The sequence below is a fragment of the Rhinolophus hipposideros genome (genome assembly GCF_964194185.1).
Source record: "Rhinolophus hipposideros genome assembly, chromosome: 15".
In the NCBI taxonomy this organism is placed as follows: Eukaryota; Metazoa; Chordata; class Mammalia; order Chiroptera; family Rhinolophidae; genus Rhinolophus; species Rhinolophus hipposideros.
The window spans coordinates 33,486,642-33,509,514 of NC_138061.1; the positions used below are offsets into that span (position 1 = coordinate 33,486,642).

General features: G+C 41.9%; 1 protein-coding gene across 9 annotated transcripts in view; it reads left to right on the forward strand.

The window, feature by feature from the left end:
- SGMS1 (sphingomyelin synthase 1) overlaps positions 1–22,873 on the forward strand; it is a 255,191-nt gene that overhangs the window by 77,971 nt on the left and 154,347 nt on the right. For 8 of the 9 annotated variants that reach the window (XM_081075240.1, XM_081075239.1, XM_081075242.1 and 5 more), the window contains exon 4: positions 9,086–9,170. The exons of the other annotated variant lie outside the window; for it this stretch is intronic. The gene's annotated coding sequence lies outside the window, so the exon portion shown is untranslated. The remainder of the gene's footprint in view (positions 1–9,085; positions 9,171–22,873) is intronic. 9 annotated transcript variants of the gene reach the window in all.

A 22,873-nucleotide genomic window follows, 5' to 3' on the forward strand; every position in this document is an offset into this window, starting at 1 on the left:
GTTTGAAATTCTGCCTAGGAAATTTCCTACTGAAACATCATATATTCATGCCTCTTGACTGCCTAAGGAATACCCACTAAGCCGAGGCTTGTTCTCTTGCCCTAAAAGTGTCTGAATCAGAAATGTGAGTGCATCTCAGGGGCTAGAGCTGACTTTCAAAAGCGTCAGGTTTCCAGCCGAAAGCCTAGTTCGTGGTAGGCTTCTAATTCTCCAAGATGAGGCCACAGAGCTTATCAGTGAATCAGCCCATTAAGAATTTAGATCTTGTTTCAAGGAAATACTTTTCAACAGCATTTCTCAGAATATACTCTATGGGTCACTATTCTTATGTGAAGGCTCCACGGGGAAACACCAAAAAAGGGGTAGGACAAATAAGTTAGTGACAGGAGATGGGTCAGCATGTCCACCAGCTTCTATGCCCACATTCGCGTCTCACATTTAGTGTCATAAGGCTCCAGAAGGTTCTTTGTAATGAATAGGATCCACTTGGAATACAAGAATAAAGGAATTTATTAGGTTGATGCAAAAGTAATTGCAGTTTAAATGGTTAAAGATAATTGCAAAAACCGCAATACCGCAATTACTTTGGCACCAACCCAATATAATGATAAACAGATATACAAAGTGTGGCACTTGCCCAAACAGAAGAGCTTGTTACCATTAAGAAAAGTAAAAACTTGAGTAAAGAAACTAAGGCACAAGTAGGCAGCCTGTGTACGTTCCTTTAAAATATGAAATAAAGCCATGAGTACGCTTTGGGATTGCTCTTCCCCTTCCAGTTAGGTGGGTTATAAGGGGGTCCTCAGTGATAAATTAAGGGGCAGCAGGTTGTAGGTGAGGGAGCTGACACGTAAACAGTGCCCGCTCCAGCCACATGAGTTGATAGCCTTCTGAATACTGAAATAGTTGTTGACATTTCTGAAAACCTTTTATTTCAGTTATTTCTGAAAAGACCACATCTGAATAGTTTTTCCTGGACGGTCTTGTTTTGGGGACCAACCTCTCCGTGACACCTTCCCGCCCCATGTGTGTTTTTCGTCATCTTATGTAGTACTTTTAAACTGGACGTACACAAAAGGTATTTATTTCTACATTATCAGTGCCTCCCCGAGTCCCTTCACTGAGGCACACTTTAATATTACGCTCATAGCTTTTATTTAGTAAAAATGTAAGAAACCTGATGATGCTTCTACATGTATTGCACAAGCCACTGTGAAAAAAGATGACTGTTTTTCAGCACGTAGCGGGAAAATCCCTTGTATATTCTTCCTTTGTTCAGAATTAATGTGGCCTGCTCCGTTTTCCTTTTGGCTGTGGCTATCAGAACGTGAGAAATCATTTTCATGTTCCAGCACACCGACAGCGTCATCTGGTGCTTGGAAAATCGACATCTTTCTCCGTGTCATGACTTCACGTTTGTGACTATTCCTTTTATTGTATGTTGCCTTAAATCTCTCTTCGAGATGGACAGCACTTAAATAATTGAATAAAGCAAAACTGCTGCTGATGACATCATGATTTTAGATAAACCATTCATTTGGCTTGTATCTTGAAGATTTTCGGACAGAATATGACATACAATTTTTATCAACTATAAAGAAGGCCAGCGATTTTGGAGGGTATATAGTAAGGCCAAAAAATTCTGACACAGCTTAAACACTTAAATTGTGTGTGTGTTTTAGCAGCCAGCATTACAGGGTGGCTGATCATGAATTTCAGAACTTTTATTTAGCTAATCCACATTAAAGCAATGCACAGTTTTTCATGGGGGTGGGATGATGGCAGAGGAGCATGGGGACTGTTTAAAGTATTTAGTATATAGATGACTGTGCTGCTTTTCATTTTAAAGAAGACAGTGAGGATTGGACAAGGAAATCTCAAAGGTTCTTTTTCACAATGTGGGATTGAAATGTGCAGCAGGGGTAGTCATTCCCTCCCCTGCGTCCTCCCGCACTTCATCTGACTTTGCCGAAAGCAGTAGTTGTGTGGCATTGTGATTCTTTGGTTATGGTCTGTGTCTCTGTTAAACTGAAGTTGGCCCAGCCTTGTTCTTCTTTGTGTTGGTCATATCTAGCACAATGCTAGCAGTGAGTTTTTTGCATGAATGATTCATATCTCTGAAACAGCAGATTAGGAGGCATATTTTAGGCCAGTAAGTCTTTCAAGATATTGGCAAACATTTTGAATAGTCAAAAGGAGACGGGAGGCATTTTTCACCCCCAAAGCATAATATGTATTCATTCCAAAAACTGAATAGTCAAAGGGTTGGGCGGAATTTTTGCCTCCAAAGTGTAATTTGTTCATTCCAAACAAGCAAACAAAATCTCCTGTAATCTCGCATTTCTATGACTCTTAGGTTCCAAAGAGCAGTTAGGTGCTGAGACCTGCTGGAATGGGGTGGGTAACCCTTCCTCGGGCAGCCCTTCACACTTTTTCTCCTCTACATTTCCGAATTGTGCTGGGCGTGAACATGCACCCTTACTTGTGGTGTATTGTATTGAGGACACAGTGGTGACCTAACACGTGGATTCTCCCTTCAGAGGTGGAATTCATATTCTGAAGTCTGAGCAGCAGGCCCAAGTCTTAGCATTTATATAGATGTTCTTGCTGCCTTCTTTTTTTCTTAAGGGTGGGCGACACATAGAAAATCAGGAATAAGAAAATTTGAGAGTCATAGATTGGCTGTTTGTGATAAGGATACTCTGCTATAAGCAAAATTAGACGAGGATTTTTTGATTTACGTTTTCTTCCTCTATCCACGCTAGCCCTGAACACTTATTTTGTGTTGTGCCGTTGATGTTACTTCCTTTTCACCAGTGTCCCATCTCTAGAACCCAATTTGTTTTATTGTAAATCTAGTCACTTTTGGACAACCATAGCTGTTTGTAGATTAGTCCTCTCTGACAGTGTTCCCAACGGACATTATAATTAAACTGGATGATAGAATGCGATTTATACTAATATGTCACTTTAATGGGTGACATATCATGACCTTTCAATGATTTGGGCTTCTTTAATGCACATCTTGTGGATGAGACATGGATTGTATTGAATGTTGCTCAATGAAATTCCAATTGCTGCCAAGGAAATGCTTTGTAGAGTGGCAGTGTCACCCAGAGATTATGTCCCTGCTTGTCTCACTGGTGAGGCTTTCAGTGTTAAGCAACAGTCTCTGCTGTTACTGTAGTGTGACAGGGAGCCCATCCCTTAATCCCAAGAGGCTCAGAATCCTCATCCGTAAAACTGGGATCATTTGACGAACCTCTGAGTGGTTTTGAAGATTGAATGACACCTGTGAAGTGCCTGTTGTAAATAAGACTAGGAACAGAGTCGGCCCTCAGTACACAGCAACTACTCTTACTTCTTAAAATGGAAGACTTTTTACTTCTAAGCATTTTGAAATACAGGTTATAATACTTTTTGAGTTATAGTAGATATTTACTGATATTTTAGTGAATTCACAGTGTATTTCAAAATTTGTAGATTGCATTCTTGGTCTGTAGGCCGATGTTGTCTACTTGTTGATGTTTTCGCGCATGGCTCAGGGCTGAGTCTCAATGTGAAATAGCAGCAGCAATTCCGTGTGTTATTATTTATTGTTATTGTTATTATTATTAGTATTTCATTTGTGTAGTCCTTAGTGCCAGATACTGGAACTAAGCTCTTTACATAAATTATCTCTGTTAGTCCTTGCAGTGAGGACATTGAAGCACAGAAAAAGGTTAATTGTTTTCAAGGCTACATTGGAGGACCTGTGATTGAAAGCCAGGCACGTCTGACTTTTAAGCCCAGGTTCTTAGCCCGTCTCTTTCCCTCAGCATGTGTGAAATCCCTGGGAAGATGGCCCTTCAGAGTGGCAGACGCAAGCGTTTTGTGGATGACTTTTCAGGCTGGGTTGGGACCATTAACAGGTTATACTGTAGTTAGAGGATTCCTGCTGTTGGATTTAAAGATCGCACAGTCACCCCTGAGCACGTGTGCTGTTTATGTTCCTGCCAGGCCCTTATCATAGTCTATTCTCGCTCTAGTTCTTAGTCTACAGTGTGGAGAAGGGTAACGTGTATGAACTGATATGCTGTACTGAAATATTCATCTTCTCTGACTTTTCTTCATGAGACTTATCAGTGTGGCATTTGTAAGGCAGGTCATTGACATTCCTTTTCATGCCTCCTTCTTCAGCTCTCCAACTCCGCAATCTGGGGCCAGAAATGGGCATGTTAGATCATGGCATACAGGGCCTAGGTGGATTTTTGCCTATTTACTAATCCTCACTTACTCAATTTGTGTAGGAAGTAACGCTACCCCAAATAGAAGATTGATCCTATTGGTTGCACAATATATGAATTTCTTGAGAATGGAATTGATTTAATTATATAAATATTCCAGATTATTCCCTCTGAGAGGTTCTTTTAATCTTTGATCTAGAATACATTTTCTTGTTTGTTTCTAGTAAGAACATGCTTCCCCATCTCCCCACTACTTTTATACAGTTTTTTTGCTTGAGCCTGTGTGTATTCCTGGATTCTTGAAACTGCTAGTCACCCCATCTGGGTGAAATATTTTGGTCTTTATGATGGGTATCATAGTGGATGTTAGTTTATGACTATCTTTATGACATCCTCTTCTGAAATATTCTGATGAGTTTTTTACATCTTATTTTACCTTTTTAGTGTTGTCATGGGGTCACCATTTGTTCCCATTCTGGGCCTTTACCTGGAAACACCAGTTATACTGTTAATTTTTCCCTCAGATATATTGAGTGCTGTTTATGGAAAGCCTGTAAGCTCTTTGGCTCCCCCACTCACTAGCTGTGTGACACTGTGAAGCCGCTGAGCCTCTCTGCTCATTTGCTCATCTGTAGAGTGGGCTGATAACAGCACCTACTGTTCAGAGTTCACGTGAGCGAGCACTCAGTGAGACAATGCATGTTAAATGCCCAGAGTGCTCGCCACGTCATAAGTGCTCAGTAAACGATTATTTATTATACAGGTGAGCTTAGCTGCTGTGAGAATAAGGTTGGGTTCAAATAGTGATCATGAAATATTCCCCAGAGGTTGTCAAGCTTCAGTGAGTTAGTCAAGAGAAGAAAGGGAGGAAAGGGTGTTTCTGAAGGGAAATGGCTATAAGGTTTTTACTAGTGAAGAGGCAAAAAATGTCGGGAGATGAAATAGAAAGGTGAGTAGAAAGCAGATCTTGGAGGGCTTGTTTTAGCAAGTTCAGGGGCTCTGATGGTATGGGGAACCACAGAAGAACTGTATTTAATTAGAGTACCAGGCACATGCTGACGCGAATTCAACTGAGACCTGTGAGAAGACTGATCTAAGAGCCCCATAGGATAGGGAGGGCCTGGTCCGTGAGGAGCGCCAAGGGGCAAATAGAAACTATGTTTACATCAGATCTTGCCTTTAGGTTCTAGGGGACTTGAAGTAAAACCAAAGAAAGTTATAACTTCCATACATTAATTTCCTTTGAGTAAATGAATTAAATGGGCTGCAGTGTACATTTTTAATATGGAGAAAACCTGCTCACAAAGTAAAGAGGTAGTCCCAAATTTCTGCCTGGCACACTGTTTGGAAGGCTGCACGTGTGTGTGTGCACATGCACTGTGCACATAAGTCTGTTGGCTTGTGCAGGGAAAGACCTCTTCTCCATTTTCCTGTGATTGCAAAATTCTCTTTTATCACAGTATGCAATGAAAATACTCTTCTTGTTTACCAATTTCCTTTCGATAAACTTTGTGTCTGGGATTGCAAGTTTTCTTTTTGACTGTTTTTTTCTAATTATTTTCTCTTCAGTGGTTAGAAGTGGAAATAGAAATACATCAGAAAAGGATTTATATGAAAAGGAGTCTTCTCCCTACCCTTAAGTATATGTGCATAAACAAGAAAAAGGAAGACTAGCAACTAACTTTCATTTCCTTGGATACACTTCCCATAGTGTTTTGTTATGACATTTGGAGGAAGAGTAGTAGAAATAAATGTAATTATGTGTCAAAGTGATAGCCAGCTGGCTATCTGAAGTGAGTATCAGCTTTCTGGAAGGAATAGAGACATTTTCCTGTCACTTTGTTTGGAATTGTCTGATTGCTAGAGAGTATTTCTCTTGCCACAGCGTTGCAATAAAAATAAACACATACATTTCCAAGAAACAGATTGTTAGAGAGTCCTTGAGATGTTTAAATCAAGAACACTTATTATATGCTCAAAGTGTTTGATTCTTCACCCTCCAAGAGAGCAGCCCCGTGTTCCCTAGCATCAGTGGTGTGGAAGGCATAGAGAAGAAAAGAGGGATCTGGTGCTAGACTCGCCTCCCGTGGTAAACTAGAAAACTGAGCAACATAGGAGGCAGTTGTTATTAGTCACTGGACAACAGGCAACCGACACTGGTCCTTAAGAGAAGAGAATCACATGAGGTGAGACCCACATTGGCTCTGGTGTTCTGCTTGAACACGTTTCCTGCCTTCATACTGGGAGGATGGTGGTCTCACGGATGGCAGGGCTGCCCAAGAGGCGAGGATGTGTTTGGCAGGGTACTGTAGAGCTATGTGAAGGGAACTCAGAAGCTGGGATGTTTGTAGACATACAGGGTGAGACGTAGCAGAGAGCAGCTACTACCAGGTTCCGAAGAGAATGGCCATACCAGAGATCATGCAGTACTGAGAGATGCGGAGAGTGCTGGCCGAGGGAGGGTGGAGAGGCCTCCCTGAGCACCTTAGCCGTTCCACTGAGACACCAGAAAGACTACATCTTAGGAGTAAGTGCCATACTGCAGAGTAAGTGCCATGCACTAGGTAGGACCAAGGACATAACTGAAATAGACCTGTTTTAACCAACTACAAAACCAAGCCTGGCAGGATACAGAGGATCTGCCAGTAATTTAGAGGCCGTTAGAATCAAACTGAATACCTTCTAATTGTTTACCTTATAACAGAAAAGAAGCATGCAAAGAAACAGGAAAATGTGACTCATGTTTAAAATGGAAAGTAATCAATAGAAACAGACAATGCCTTTAAAATAGTATTATCCTAGATGCCGGTCTCTAGTACCATTCTCCACTGAAGGGAACCAGGGCTTTTTGGAGAAATGGCTATGTCCAGAGCAGAGGTAGGGTAGGTATAAGATGAGCCCAGAACTTAAAAAAAAAAAAAAAAGTCAGAAAGTAAGGAAATATAATAAAAGTAAAAAAAAAAAAATTATGTGGGCATGTTGCAAAGATAAACGAGCCAGCTTAAAGAGGCGTCTACTTGCTAAATCTGAGATGGTTTAAGCACCAAAATAATTAAGTCCAGTGATGAATGATAAACCGTTGAAAAAGCAGGACTTCATGTATCCATACTGATCATAAGTAGATAAATAGACAAACAAATAATGTACAATGCTGAGTGATGACTGACAATTTGGAGGGAATGCTGGAGCTGGAACAGGCAGCATGTTGCAGCCATTGCTGTGAATTTTAGATCAGGCAAAGATCACCAATGGATATTAAATCTAGGGGGAAGTTTTGCTGAGGGACAAAATATTTTCATGGTCTCAAAAGTATTTCCCCACAGATTACTTATTAGTTGCCAGGGGAAAAAAATAATAATTTTCCATTGGAGAAATTAGACAAAACCTTGGCTGGGTGATCAAAATTAACATTGCCAAGAAGGGTCAGATGGACTTTGTGTGCTTTCAGACAGGACACCTGGAAAAAGAAACATCATCTCCATAGTTTCCTGGCTGATAATGCATGACCTGAACTGACTCATGAGGAAATGTCAGACAAGTCAAAAGGAAATGTTTTATTCATATAAAAAAACGAGGAGGACTTTATTTTTCTAAAGCATTAGCGTAATAAAAGACAAAGGAATCCCGTGTGTTTCAGACTGATGGCCGTTAAATGCAGTACCTAACCCTTAACTGGATCCTGAGTTGTAGGAAAAGAGATGCTCTAAAGTGCATTACTGGGTTAACTGAAAGTGGTCGTAGATTAAAGTACTGTATCAATATTAAATCTGCTAATATTGATAGCAACATTATGGCTATGTGAGAATATCCCTATTTTAAAGAAATAAATTCTCAAGTATTTAGAGGTAGAAAGCCATAACCTGTGAAACTTATCTCTACCTGGCTCAGGAAAAAAAATTGAGTGAATGTGTGTGTCTGTAGAGAGAGGGTAAATAGTAAGTATATGGGTTAAATGTTAATAGTAGGTGAATCTGGGTAAAGAATACACAGTATTCTTTGTACTATTGTTATTCTACAACTTTTCCATAAGCTTGAAGTTATTTGCAAGTTAAAAAAAAAAAGCCCATCAATTACAACTAAGAAAAAAGGATAGTGCAAGTATGTGAAAAATACACATGCATTTCTTAACTATCTTGGTGTGGGTTTTCTACCTTGTGGGTTGTCTTTGGTAAATAAACATTTAATCCTATGACAATGTCTGTGTCACCCAGGAGGCAAAGCCATTTCTATACCTGTTGACTAAGAAAATATATCTGGTGCAAGAAGAAATAATAAGACTGTTTTTCGAGTTGAAACCATCATATTTTGTCCCATAGAAGAGCCTGGAGTGAGGATTCATAGTGGTGGTTCTAATTCTTCCTTTCATACCTGCTGGCTGAATGGTCGTGGGAAAGCTGCTGCATTTTAAAATAATATTTGCTGTGATCCAGCATCTACATCATCCCTGAGATGGTCTCCCTAATGAGATGAGGGGTAGTAGATGGGGCAGGGGGTTATCACTGTGTGAGGGATATAAATGATAAATGTCAAAATATTACATTGTTTTGTACACCTGAAACTAATAAATAAAAGAAAATAATATTTGCTTATTCTCAAGATCTTTCAGCTCAAATAAGAAAAGGCATGTGAAAGCGCTTTGTAAATAATAATGATTTCTTGTATAAACATTAAATTACTGGTAATAGTTGTGGTAAAAGATGAAAAATGACTTAGACTAAGGTAGAGATTTTCCTTAATTCAGGTGGCCCCGTTTTCTTTTAAATGTCAAGATTAATTCTATAAGAGAGTTTCTTTCCCCCGCAGACCCTGTGGTTCCTTTTGGTTGCCTCTTCTCTCATTTCCTGCCTTTATCGTTCCAGGCAAAGCTTCAGTGACTGAAGAAGTTGTGGATTTCAAGAACAGTGACGTAGGAGCGTAGCAGAGGGTGTATGAAAGACAACACGTGTAAGTCAGTCTCTGCGTTTTATCCATTCCCAAACATCTCATGGATCTGAAGTTCCTCAGAACAGCTTTTGCTTTGCTCTGAGACTGTGTGCGAGGCTCTGATGGATGGAGGGCTGTTCCAGGCCTTGGAGATGCACCACGTCAGATTCAGCCAAGGAAAGGCCAGCATGGTCAGAGGAAGGAAGGAAAAATGATTGAAGAAGCCAGCTTCTGGTGGGAGAGGAAGGCAGCTTGGGCCACGGTGGTAGAAATGTGTATAACAAAGGGCACAGGAAGTGATGTCTGCCTGAGTCCCTGGAAATGACAGAAAAGGGCACTGCAGGATCTGCAGTCACATAAACCAGGGCATTTAAAAGTCTAACATTTAAACTTGACATTTAAAAGGAAAAAGGCCTACCTGAATTGAGGAAAACTTCTACCTCAGTCTACACCATTTTTCATGTTTAACCAAAACTATTAACAATAATTGAATGTTTATAGAAGAAATTACTAGGAAAGGTTCTAGGGCGGCCTGGGAGAGTCATTTGGGGCCAGGCCTTTTCCTTTAATCTGGAATTGCTTTGGATTGAGGCTCTTTATCTTGGAAGTTGACGGTTCCCAGGTCTGCTCTCTTCTCCGAGTTGCAGTTTCGGTCAGTACTGCTCAATGTGTCAGTCTAAGTTGAGATGAAGAGCTTGCTCTAGAACTGGGACCAGGACATGGCAGGAAATCTCGTGCCAAAAGTAAAGATCAGCTGAACTAAACAGCGTTCTTAGTGTCGGTAGTTAATTTTCATTCTGGCACATAATTACTATGTATTCTACAACTTCCATTTGTTTCATTCAGTTACGTTGTTAAACTTCATTTGTTGCATGCTATGGTAGTAAATTAATTTTTAATACTAAATAAAATTCTGTTTTATCCCAAATCTAATTATAGTATAACTGAAGGGCCCTGCAAAACTCTAGCCCACCACAATTCCTAAATTAGTAGTGTTCAAGCGATATTTTAAAGTGAATTTTTTTCTGTACATGCCCTTTATCAATGTTCTTAAACCTTTTAAAGTTTACATGATAAATTAATTTATTTCACCTAGGGATAGGAAAATATTGAAGCAGTGGTTTCTTTGAAAGCTAGCTGAACCACATCTGTACTCACGTGACTCTGTATCCTTACACGTTTGCCTTTTTTTCCTTTTTCCTAGTTAATCTCTTGAATATTTCCGTACTTGGAAGTTGGAATCACTACTTTGGGAATAACTCCTAAGAACAGAGTTCTTACTCAGCACTCCTTCTTTATACCTTCCAATCTATTTTCCTTTAAAATGTCGTTTTTCTTTCTATCCAGCGCACTAGGTCTAAACGGTTTGGTTGTGGATCTATGCCTACGGGTGCCTTTCTTTTTCACGTGGAGTACCGAAAATTCACGTTTGCTCTTGTGAATTCGAGGCATCATCTCTGTACCCTCCAGGTCCTCACATTCTCCATTCCCCTACATCGGCCTAGAAAGCAGCATGAAGTTTGTGAGCTATAAAATGTTAAGTGGACTTTGGCTTTGGCGCATGAAAAACAATTTAAAATGGATGTCAACTGAGGTTGCTGATTTCCTAGTTTCTTCATCCTGCGGGAGAACAATCACCTGTCGGCACCAGACCTTTTCAGAGGCTACACAGACCTGACAGCTATGTGTGGGTTAGGACTTTATGATGACAGTGATGTGTCAGGCGTGTTCCTCATCTGCAAAAATCTTTACACTTTGTAGGTTACAGGTAGCATTCTTGGAATGTGCGTGCAGTCATCGGAAAGGCGGGCCCTGAAAACAGTCCTAGGAAACGCTGTGCTCTGTGGCTAGAGATTCCTGGAGGGACTGCCTGTTTTTGTGACTCCATACTTTATACTTTCACGTGGAAAGTATAAATATCAGGCAATTCTGTGGCTTTTTCTCCCTTGGATAGCAAGTTCTAACAAGTAATTACTTCATAGTCTTGGGTTATTGTTGGCTGTCAGTTCACACACTCCTGCAGGTTTTTGGTTTGGTTAGCTGAACACTCTAGAAGCTTTACCTGGAGAACTGGGAAAGAGATGAAGTCGAACTGGAGAAACTTGTCAGGAATGGCCAGTGCTTCCCAAGGAAGCCCTGCCCGGCCTTCTGGGCTGGGGTGCCGTCATTCCCAAATGCACATTGTAGGGAAAGGAATCTTAACTGCCACTGCTCCCAGTTCTGTTGGCCTGGGCCTGGCAATTTATTTGGTAGAGCAGTAACTGTCCATTTGGGCCTCCCATTTCCCCTCTTTTACTGTAAATATATGTCTCTGAAAGTTATGATTTGGATCATTAGCATGATTTTAACAAGTTCACCTGAGTGCAGTTTCTTTTCTGCTGCAAAATTGTGGCTCTTGTCATGTCAAAATAATGCAGAGAGACAGTTTAAGAATGCAATCTTTCAGATGTCCTTTTCAGTTAGAGTGTTAAAAACTGGGGCTTGACAGTCATTGTCAAGACGAGTGACCATAAATCTGAGTTTGGTCACCAGGCCCCATCGTCTGACTCAGAGTGCTGCGTTCCTGTACGTGCTCCCCGAGCCTCCTGGGCTTTCGTCCCAGCCATGCTCCTCTAGACCGAGAGCGGTCACTTACCTCTCTCTGACTCAGTACTGGAACACCTGGCCGTTTCTGACATTTTCCTCCTTTCTCACGAGGTAATGAATTTGTATGTTTCTAAATAATGTTTTGAAAAGTAAGATTATTTTAGACACCTTCTTGTCCAACGTGTCCCCCCTCCTGCTCACCAGATTCACCTCTGCATGCTTCTTGTCATATTCTCTATTTGATACCTGCAAAGTGCCCAGAGAATGATTTTTATTTGTCTTTGCCTCAGTCAGGGTGTTTGGGAATTGGCCGCAAAGCTTGCAGCCATAGTAGGTTCATCAGTAGCCAGATGACATGGCTTCAAGGTAAAGTTCTACTAAGTCTGTATGACTTTGGCTTTTCTGAGCTTTCCCACCTAATAACTACCTTACTCTGTTCATATGGTAGAGTAGTGTTTCTCTGAAAAATTACCGAGGACCCGAAGAACTTTCCTTACATGGGTTATAGTTAGCAATTTGTGTAGGCAGAGGAATGGCACCCCAACCCCCAGAATTTGTGAATATGTTACTTTCTATGGCAAAACAGACTATGGATGCGATTATATTAAGGATCTTGAGATGGTGGAGATTATCCTGGATTATCCAGATGGGGTCAGTACAATCAAAAAGACCTTAATAAGAGGGAGGCAGGGGTGTCAGAGTCAGAGAAGGAATTACGAGGATGGAAGCAGAGGTTGAAGCGATGCCATTGCTGAAAGGGACACCTTGAGCCAAGGAGTACAGGCAGCCTACAGAAGCTGGCAAAGGCGAGGGACATAATCTCCCCTAGCTCCAGGAGGAACTCGGTCCTGCCAACACCTTCATTTTAGCTCCATAAGACCCATTTTCAGACTTCTGACTTCCAGATATAGTTCATGTTATTTTAAGCCACCATGTGTGTCGTAATTTGTTACAGCAGCAATAGTGATGTAGGATGTTTCTTAATGTATGCCGGGTTCGTAGTCTTCTGGAGCTGAAGAATGGATACACGGACCAGAGAGAGGCACAGAATTGCACAGGAAGATAGTTTATCACAGCAAGCAAAGAGTTATAGCTCCAGAGTGGGAGGGAGTACCCGAAACTGGGATGCCCACTAGCTAAGGCAAAACGCTTGTCTTTATACACCTTTATTTCTACCTGGGAGGGGGATGTTGGGATGTGGATGCCTATGGATACAACGTTTCCCACACTCGCTCTACTGTTCAGCCTGGGGGAGACCTTTGAAATAACTCAGTTGCCCCAGAGCATGATTGATGGTATTTTTGCCCCGGTCCGGTTGTCCTGGTACCGTTCTATTCTTGCTCAGTCTGCTCAGAAGGAATTTCTAACTGCCTGATTTCGTACTAACTAACCTGCCTCAATGGGAAAGTAATGCAAACATTTTCTGTGTTAGAAATTAAAAGTAAGAAATTAAAAATAATAATTCATATAAAAATAATAAACCATTACTTACCATAAATTACTTTTGGGGGGAAATAACTATTTCCCAACTAGTAATGAGAAGACTACCACTGCTATACATGTTTGTAACTCTCCTTAACGTCTGGGTCAATAGAAGACAGGTGCATTCTCGAATGGGCTCCTGCATTCAGTCTGTTGTGGTATCATGTGCATGTAGCCTCTGAAAAACTCCCCTGTACACTCACAAGAGAGTGAGAATTACAAGGCCAGTATCATCTCAGTATTATTATGAAAATGGTTTTGGCTTCATGGACTACCTAAAAGGGTGTTAGGGATTCCCACTTTGAGAACTTCTCGGCTAGAACATAGCCACGTGGTCACACCTAGCTGCAAAAGTATCTTGAGAGTTGCACCTCTTATTCTGGGTGCCAGTTTAAAAAGTGGGGGTTCTGTTATTAAGGAAGAATGGGAGACTGGATATTACAGTACATTTAGCAATCTCAAATGCTTATTGTATCTAAGTTTGATACCCATGGTAAGTAGATAATCACCAAAATTTTGTTTTCTCTTTTCCTCGTCCTTATATTAGCTAGGAAAAATAGGCATTTTGCTTAGACTGCAGCATTTAAAAATACTTATGGCAGAACACAATGGTCTGTAGTCAGAGGTATAATTGCAGGGAATTGCATATTTTTGCATTTGTAGTTAAATTATATAACTATCTATTGTTTAGTGCTCATAGGCAGCTTTTTGATACCTTGTTTGGGTCTTTTGAACTTAACACGTGCTTCCTTTCCTTGGGTAAGAGGAAAGTTGGAAGTGAAAGAGATTTCAGACTCAGCTTTGATTCATAGTTATTTTCATGGGTTTGAAAATGCAAAGGGTCCTCTGGGTCATTTTGTAAAGAGTTTCTACTGCTCTCTTGCAGCATTGTGTCACTGAAGAATAACCCAGTTCCAGTTTCTGATGTGAAATAGCAGTTAGCAATATTTGTGCTAAATAGCTTATATTTTTAAAAAATGTATGTAAATACAATAAAACAGTTTGGGCCTAAGGGGCCTTAATTTGAGGTTCATATAAAGCTTAATTGATTGATGACTATGTGTTTAATGCATGTTTTTAGTGCCATCCTTATCTTTAAATCAATTATTGCAATACCTTATGGATGAGTGAGTACTTGGGAGATATTTTAACATCCTGTATATGGTCTTGAACTATTTTTCAACTTCTAGTGTGGGAGAAGCCTTTGAGTCTTTCACACCTTAGATTATCCATTTCCTAACTGAACTGACTGGGAGGGGAAGTTTTGGTTTGGGATGGGGGGTGGAGAAGAAGCGACTAAGATAATTTTAGAGCCTCAAGCACTTGTGGGGGGAAGGTGTACTTGTGTGGGAGCCACACTGAGTGGTACCTGGGACCAGAGGATTGTACCACTGTCTGGTGACTTCTATGAACTGGAGGTGGAAAGGACAGTTTTACTCGCTCTGCTCTTTTTCTCAGAGGTCACTAGACACCATTTTGCAGATGCCAGTTTCTGTTTTATCTTGTAATGTACTGTGTTGCATTACATTAGGAAGCAGGGTCCTTCTCAGTTAAAACATTGGTTAAAATTGAGAGAGTGGATTGGGTCAGAGAAGGTGGCTTAGGAAGATGCAGAACTCACCTCCTCCCATGGACACACCCGTTATACACATGTACAGCAGTTCCTCTTGAGGGAGAACTGGGGGCTGATTGAACAGTTTATGCGCAAGAAGCAAGAGAGGGACCACACAGAAAAGGGTAGGAGAGATGGAGATGTAACCACGGGAATCCTTCCCTAATGCAGCAATCTGTAGTGGGGAGGGATGTCACTGAGAGGCCTGTGCACAGACTTGCCTGGGGCACAGTGTTAAAACAGCAATTTAAAGGGTACCTAAACTGTGAAAAAAAAGTCTGTTTACTAACTCCAAGGCACCTGCCAAACAGGAGGCAAATTGCAGGAATTCTCTGGGATCAGAGGCACTGGTGAGCGCCATTGTTTACATTCCGCTTCCAGCCAGGTAGCTCAGGTGGGAGCTTGGTTCAAGCACTCTAGCCTTCCTGCAAGGCTGCCACAGAGTGCCCCAGGACACCTCGACTTATGCCCATTACAGTCCCAGCCAGCCAGCTAGCCAAGGTGCCCTCGCAGCTGCACACCACGTGATATCTTTTTAAAAAAATTTATTGGGGTGACAATTGTTAGTGAAATTACATAGATTTCAGGCGTACAATTCTGTATTACATCATCTATAAATCCCATTGTGTGTTCACCACCCAGAGTCAGTTCACCTTCCATCACCATATATTTGACCCCATTACCCTCATCTCCCTCCCCCCACCCCCAAACCACGTGATATCTTAACCTATACCTGCTCCAGCCCTGACCAGCCAGCTTGTTATGGCACTACAGAGCTGCACACCCCGGGACATCTAGGCCTGCCCAGCTTCAGCCGTTGGCCTGCTAGGGCACCCCTGACACTGTGTGTGCCTGCTACAGCTCCAGCCAGCCTGCCAAAGCCACCTGGAATAATCTCCACAGAAGTCATTCCTACAGAAAACCATTCCTTCAAATTGGGAGAGGTAGCTGTTTTGTCTAATTCATAGAAACAAGCACAAAAAGTCAAACAAAATGAGAAGATAGAGGAATATGTTCCAAATGGAAAAGCAAGAAAACAAATCCCCAGGGGAAAAAACCCTAATGAAATGGAAATAGGTAATTTGCCTGATAAAGAATTACAACTAATGGTCATATGGATGCTCACTGAACTTGGGAGAAGAATAGAGGAACACAGTGAGAACTGCAGCAAAGAGAATAAATAAATAAAGAACCAATCAGAGATCATGAATACAATATCATGAATACAATACAATAACTGAAAAGAAAAATACACTAGAGGGAATCAATAGCAGATTAGATAATACAGAAGAATGGATTAGTGACCTGGAAGACAGATTTGTAGCGATCACCCAATCAAAACAGCAAAGAGTGAAACAAATTTTGAAAAGTGAGAATAGTTTAAGAGACGTCTTGGACTACATTAAGCCTACTAACATTCACATTATAGGGCTCCAAGGAGAAGAGAGATAGTAAAGGACAGAAAACTTGTTTGAAGAAATAATGGCTGAAAACTTTCTAATCTGGGGAAGAAAACAGACATCCAGGCACAGAGAGTCCCAAACAAGATGAACCTAAAGAGATCCACACCAAGATATACAATTAAAATGGCAAAAGTTAAAGAATCTTGAAGGCAGCAAAAGGAAAACTACTAGTCACATACAAGGGAAACTGTTTGTCTGTCAGCCAATTTATCAGCAGTAACGTTGCTGGCCAGAAGGGAGTTGCAGGATATATTTATAGTGCTGAAAGGAAAGAACTTACACACTGGAATGTCCTACCCAGCAAGGTTATCATTCAGAATTGAAGGAGAGATAAAGCATTTCCCAGATAAACAAAAACTAAAGGTGTTCATCACCATTAAATTGGATTTACAAGAAATGTGAAATAAACTTCTTTAAGTTGAAAAGAAACCGAACTAATAACAAGAACACATATGAAAGTGAATCTCACTTTTGATAAAGGCAAATACATAGTACAGGCAGTGGGTCAGCCACATAAGAGGCTAGTATGAAGTTTAAAAGAAAGAAGCAGCAAAATCAATTATAACTACAATAAGTAGTTAGGGATACATAAAAGAAAAATATTTAAAATGTGGTGTCAAAAATGGGGAGGTAGTAAAAATGTGATACTTTTATAATGCGTTTGAACTTAGACACTTATCAGTTTAAAACATAGCCAAAAAGATTATAACTTTGTATGGTGACAGATGGTTATTGGTTATTATGCTGATCACATCGTAAGGTATATAAATGGAGAATCACACTATGTTGTGCACCTGCAACTAATGTAATATTGTATGTCAACTATACTTTAATAAGCAAACAGAGTAGAAGCACTTTAGTATAACTTGAACTTGTGGCTGGGGGCCTGCTCATACTTAGCACCTTGCATCTGAGGAGCTCAGTGTATTTAGCAACTACCATTATAAGTACCATTACAATTACCATCATAATAATAACATTTATTAGCCCTAGATGGTCATAATAGGAAAATTGTAAGCGAAACTGATGGAAGCCTGTCCCTATTCGTTTTTTAATATATTTCAGATCACCACCGAGGGGCTTTTCGAGCTAGCTGTCCCTGAGTTTTGCTAGGTGTTGCCATAGGGTGGCTACTGCAGTGTGTGGCTAGCTGCGGTTTCCTCCCCTCTTCTTTTCACAGACTTAACTTTCACCCCTGCTCTGTTGCCAGGTAGCAAAGGTCAAGGTGTTGGTTAAGGGAAAGTCTTGGTGAAAAGCCATGTGGTGATTTATAGCAACAGCTAGTGGTTTTGGAGATATAGGTGGAATAATTTTCTGGTACTTTAAAATAATTGCAAAACAATTGTTTTAAGATTGGAAAATAATTAGTGTTTTGATTTTGGAGTTCCTACATTTACTAATCACTACATGTAAGCAGTTTGAATGTGCAAGGAGCTCAACTAGTGCAGCGCCAAGAGCAGCGTCTTACATTTTTCTTCAGATCTTTAGAGGGCTGGGGGGATTTCCTCGTAGCTGGCTGAGGAGGCCTTACAGGGTTGTAGCCAGCCCTCATTGGCCTCACAGAGGTCATTGCTCTGTGCACAGAAGACCCCAGAGTGTTTTGGAATCTTGTGTTACAGTATAGGAAAGATTAGTCTCTCTCTGGAAAGAGGCAGAAGCGTGTACAACAAACTAATTGTTTTCTGGAAGTTTTTTTGTTTTTCCTTTCTCATTTTTTACTGATGTCTTAACTGACTCCCTCAGCAACTGTTGCTTACTCCTTTTTGAATTCCTGGTCTCCCTCAGCCCAGCTCTTGGCAAATACCCTTCGAAACTGAGTCCTGGAGAGAGTGCTTGCCCATTCCTCCTCACCTCCTTAATACATATATGCCATTTTCCTCGCTGGTGCCAACCTGGTCTGATCCTGAGCTTTATCATGTATGGGCAAGTCTTTATTTTTTATTATTATTAATTTTTATAAATTTTATTGGGGAGTATTGGAGAACAGTGTTTCCAGGGCCCATCAGCTCCAAGTCGTTGTCCTTCAATCTAGTTGTGGAGGGCACAGCTCAGCTCCAAGGCCAGTTGCTGTTTTCAATCTTAGTTGCAGGGTGCGCAGCCCACCATCCCATGCGGGAATTGAACCGGCAACGATTTTGTTGAGAGCTCGCGCTCTAACCAACTGAGCCATCCGGCTGCCCCAGGCAAGTCTTGTTTTTGACTCCATAACATCATCTCCTTCTGTCCTGCCTCTGCCCTCTCTCAGGTGTCCAAGCCAGCATCCTGCTATTGTATTAGCTACTCTGGTTCAATTCTCGAAATGGACCAACTACCTCATGCCTCAGATTGTTGTCTTTCCTATAGAGACCTACCTGTCTTGGTTCACTCCCTGCTGTGCACATTGTAAGGTGACAGTTTCTTGCATATTCACCAAAAAAAATTATTGACCAATTACTGTGTGCATAGGAGCTGGGATGCTGACGCAGGGAGATACAGAGATAAATCAGATTGTTGGGCTATTATTCTAGAACGGGGAGATAAATGTGAAAACAAACAGCATTAGGGATTAATATTGATAACATATAGAGGTAGAGTGAGGACACAGGGGAGAGGAACAACTGTGCCCTGAGAGATGTGTCTATTTGGGCCCCTCAGACAGGAGAAGAGGATCATGTCGGCCATCAACCGGAAGCCAGTGTTAGGTTACCTAGTCCTCCTTTGTGAGGGTATTTCATTGTGACTAGTCTAAAGCAGAGGGACACCTCTATAACTAAAGGATCTCTATTGGTGGAATTTGGCTCACTATGGCAGGTGGTTGGAAAGAAATTTTGGGGGCAGATATAGGCCTGTGCGTGTCCCTAAGGTAACATCACATGGTCAATTGCCAATTATTTATACCTTTTGGGCCAGGCCTTGACCTGAGGCAAAGATAAGCAGTGCTTGGTGAAGTTGCTGAGCCTTGGAGGGCGAGCACTGTCTTGTATTCTTCTTTAAGAAAGTGTTGGTTATATACTTAATGCTCAATGACTCAGATACGTGGACATCCTGTTCCTGTGAGAAGGCCACAAATACTGAGAGTCAGAGGATGAGGCCAGGTCACAAGGGCCTCCTAGTCAAAACCAGAGAGTGTTTTAATCTTTCAGTGCACCTTTTGCTTTTCATTCATGGACAGTACTTGTCACAATTTGTAGTTGTGTGTGTATGTGAATATCTCTCCACTCTAAATTCTTTTAAAGCAGGAACTATTGCTCTCCTGGTAACCATTTTCTCCATACTGCTCACCCTGGGCTTGGCATATAACAAAGAATGAATAGGACAGGCACCTGTCCTGAAAAGTGAACTTCTCTTTCAGTGTGGTTTGCACATAGCAGCCTGAGAATAGATAGCTCACTTTTAATTGGTCAAGGGAAAAGGACAGCAGAAAGTCACCATTTATCACAGTCCTTCCAGCTGATGACATTTGTAAAACCAGAAAGGTCTTTTCAAAATATAATGTGCTTTGATGGAACAGATCTATATCTTGATTATGGTAGTGTTTATATAAATCTATACATGTGATAACATTTTATAGAACTGTATCAAAAAAAAGACGAGTGAGAGTACATGAAAAAACTAATGAAATTTGAACAAAGTCTGTAGTTCAGTTAATAGTGTTGTACAGTGTCAAGTTCTTGCTTTTGATGATTTTATTATGGTTATGTTAAGAAAAAGGGGATCCTGAGTGAAGGAACTGTAGTATTTTCTCAACTTTGATGTGAGTCTAAAATTATTTCAAAATCAAAAGTTAAAAGAAAAACATGAGATACCACTATATACTGATTAAGATGACTGAAAAAAGAGGCAAATGAAACAAAAATGGATAATACCACGTTCTAAAACTGCCACCAGTTTTGGGTTTGGGACAGCTTAGGCAAAGGTTCAGGGCCCCTCCAGGCCTGTTGCCACCTGCTGACTCCAATGAGGCTCAGCCGTTGAAACAGCCTCCTTCGGTGCACGGTCCAGGCTGGTTGACCTGGTGTTGAGAGTGTTCCCGGCTGATGCAGCACTAGCTGGGTGGGGCAGGGCCCCAGGGAGTCACAGGATGTGGGCTTTGTTTCTTACAAAGTTAATGCACGTTTCGTTCCACACATGTACTAGTGCTGGGGCCATGACCACTTTGCAAAACTCCCTGAGAACACCACGGCCAGCCACCACTCTCCTCACGCCTGCAGATCCCTGAGAGCTGCCCAAGAGAGGCTGCAGCACAAATTGTGGCTGAGTGTTCACCACCGAAGTTTCTCCAGCCCTCCACAGGCCATCCGCTGCCATAAAAGTCTTCTGCAGCTTGTGGGGCGGGGCTGAGAGTGGCCCAGTTGCTGAGAGTGCCCTTGGCGATGCAGTACTAACTGTATGGAGCGGGAACCCATGGCCTCACCTGTGTGGTGCACACACACACTGATTTTATCAGACCAGTGTCATCTCAGAGTTGACCCTTTGGGGGAGGGTTCAACACAGGAAAGATGCCGCCCTCCTATAGACTACACTTGAGGCAGACAATGGGACTGTTCCTCCAGCCCTTGCTCCGAAGCCACACAACTCAGTCTTTCCCAGTATGTCTCTGGAGCCTCTTGAGTTGCTGTCCTTCCACTGGAGCCCAGGTGAGTGCAAGCGAGTGAGTCTGTGTGTGGGCCCTTTATGAGGACATCTGGTTTCTAGGCTACCTTCATTTTCACTGGGACTGATGGACAGAGTCCTCGCTGATTTTCATTGCCAGATCTTAGGAAGATTCCTCAGCACAGGACCCCTGGGTGCGGGAATCCAGTCTGGGGCTGGGACTCCTTCTTCAGGGGGCACCTTTGCCGCTGAGGTGTCCCTCCCGAAGTTCAACCACTACCTGTGGGCTTGGGGTCAGCCTGTTTCACATCTCCTCCCCTCCTACCAGTCTAGATTGAGCTCTTCTTTATATCCTTATAGGGGCTCTGTTCAGCTAGTGTTCAGATGATTTTTAGGGTGATTGCTCTGTACTTTAGTTGTAATTTTGATGTGATCCTGGGGCAGACTTAGCATTTACCTAATCTGCCGTGTTGGACCTTCCTTCGACATATGTCTCGATACACTTTTCCACACGTCCTTAGGGAAAATATACCAAATTGCTGGAATAAGAGTATATATGGGTTGTTAATTTTGACAGAAGAATTTGAGAAATTAATAAAGGGAAAAATAAAATAAATGCTTGACATTAAGGAAAGGAAATTCTTTAAAAAGCATTGAAGATGGAAGTGAGCATTAATTTATGACTTAGCATGTGCCATTCACTAGGTTAGAGGATGACTTCCTTTTTCCCTTTTGTTATTTCACTGTGATACCAAGAGAGATGTTGTTAATCCCAGTTTGTTGATGAGGAAAGTGAGCAGTAGAGGCTTGAGTAACATACCCAGGTCAGAGCTTTAGGATTCTCCTTAATGCTGCGTACCTCAAGGACAGTGGAGACCCCTTAAAGTTAAATCCTCTACACGTCAGTCCTCAAGTGTGGTCAGCAGAAGGGTGAATATTTAATATTCTTAAATTGTTCAGCTCTTTAAATGTTTGCTTCTAATTTGATTTTTTTACTTAAAAAAATCTCACAGCATGAGTGACTATAGTTTTAAATAGAGCACTGCTGTCGTATAGCACCCTCGGGGAACCTATGCATGGCCTAAAGCCCGAGCTGGCTAGTGGCTCTGGCTGAGTGGCCAGGGCTGGTTGGAGTGGGGTGAATCTACCCTCTCTGCAAGTCGCCCCTGATGGCATCTACTGTGGGAAGTTAAGGGGGCGTCATCCCGTCTTAGGCCAAGCTGAGGCTTACTGTAACCAGGGGATCCCCAGGCCTGGAGCTCCTGGTTAGAACAGAAGCTCTCCTGGCAGTTGCCACTCTGGGGTGTTAGGGTATTGAGGTTTGAAGCTCCTGAGGATGGCATGAGGCCTTGTAGGGCTGCTTCTCCGAAAGAGCTTCCAAGCAGCAAGCACACATTGTCAGCTTAGTCTGGCCTGGCAGGCCTGGTGGTGGCGGTAAGTGGTATTATTATGTCAGGGGAAGAAGTGGCTGCATTCCACAGTAAATTGACCTGCATGTAGGTAATAGGATTGGTCATAGGGATCATAAAAATGGGGGTGCTGTTCACGGTGTAGGAATGCATCGAAGTGCTCAGGCCTTATTCTACTTGCTCTTGTACAGAAAGAAGAGTGATTGTGCATGCGAGATTGTGTTTATTGCTACTTCAGAGGGAGTTGTGTTAGATAACGGAGTGTCAGAGCTGCCTGCTTTCTAGCCTGTTTAGGTCAGCTCCGGCTGGCCTGGGCCCAGGGCCTCGGTGTTCCTGGGCTTCAGCCGCTTAGAGAAGAGCTACATGGGAGCGCAGAGACAAGGGGCTGCTTGTGTGAATTCAGACCAGTGGCAGCTGCAAGAAAGGAGAGTGATAAAGTCCTTCTGTTTTGCTTGTGTTCAACTCTAAAGGATGCTTTAGGATTTTTACAACATTGCAGTGTTCCTTAGGAAAGCTTGCCTTGGGGCATTTGTTCTGTGGGTTTTGGGAACCTTCTGTGACGGGAGGTGCTATCTGTCAGAAGGACGGCCTGACAGGGAT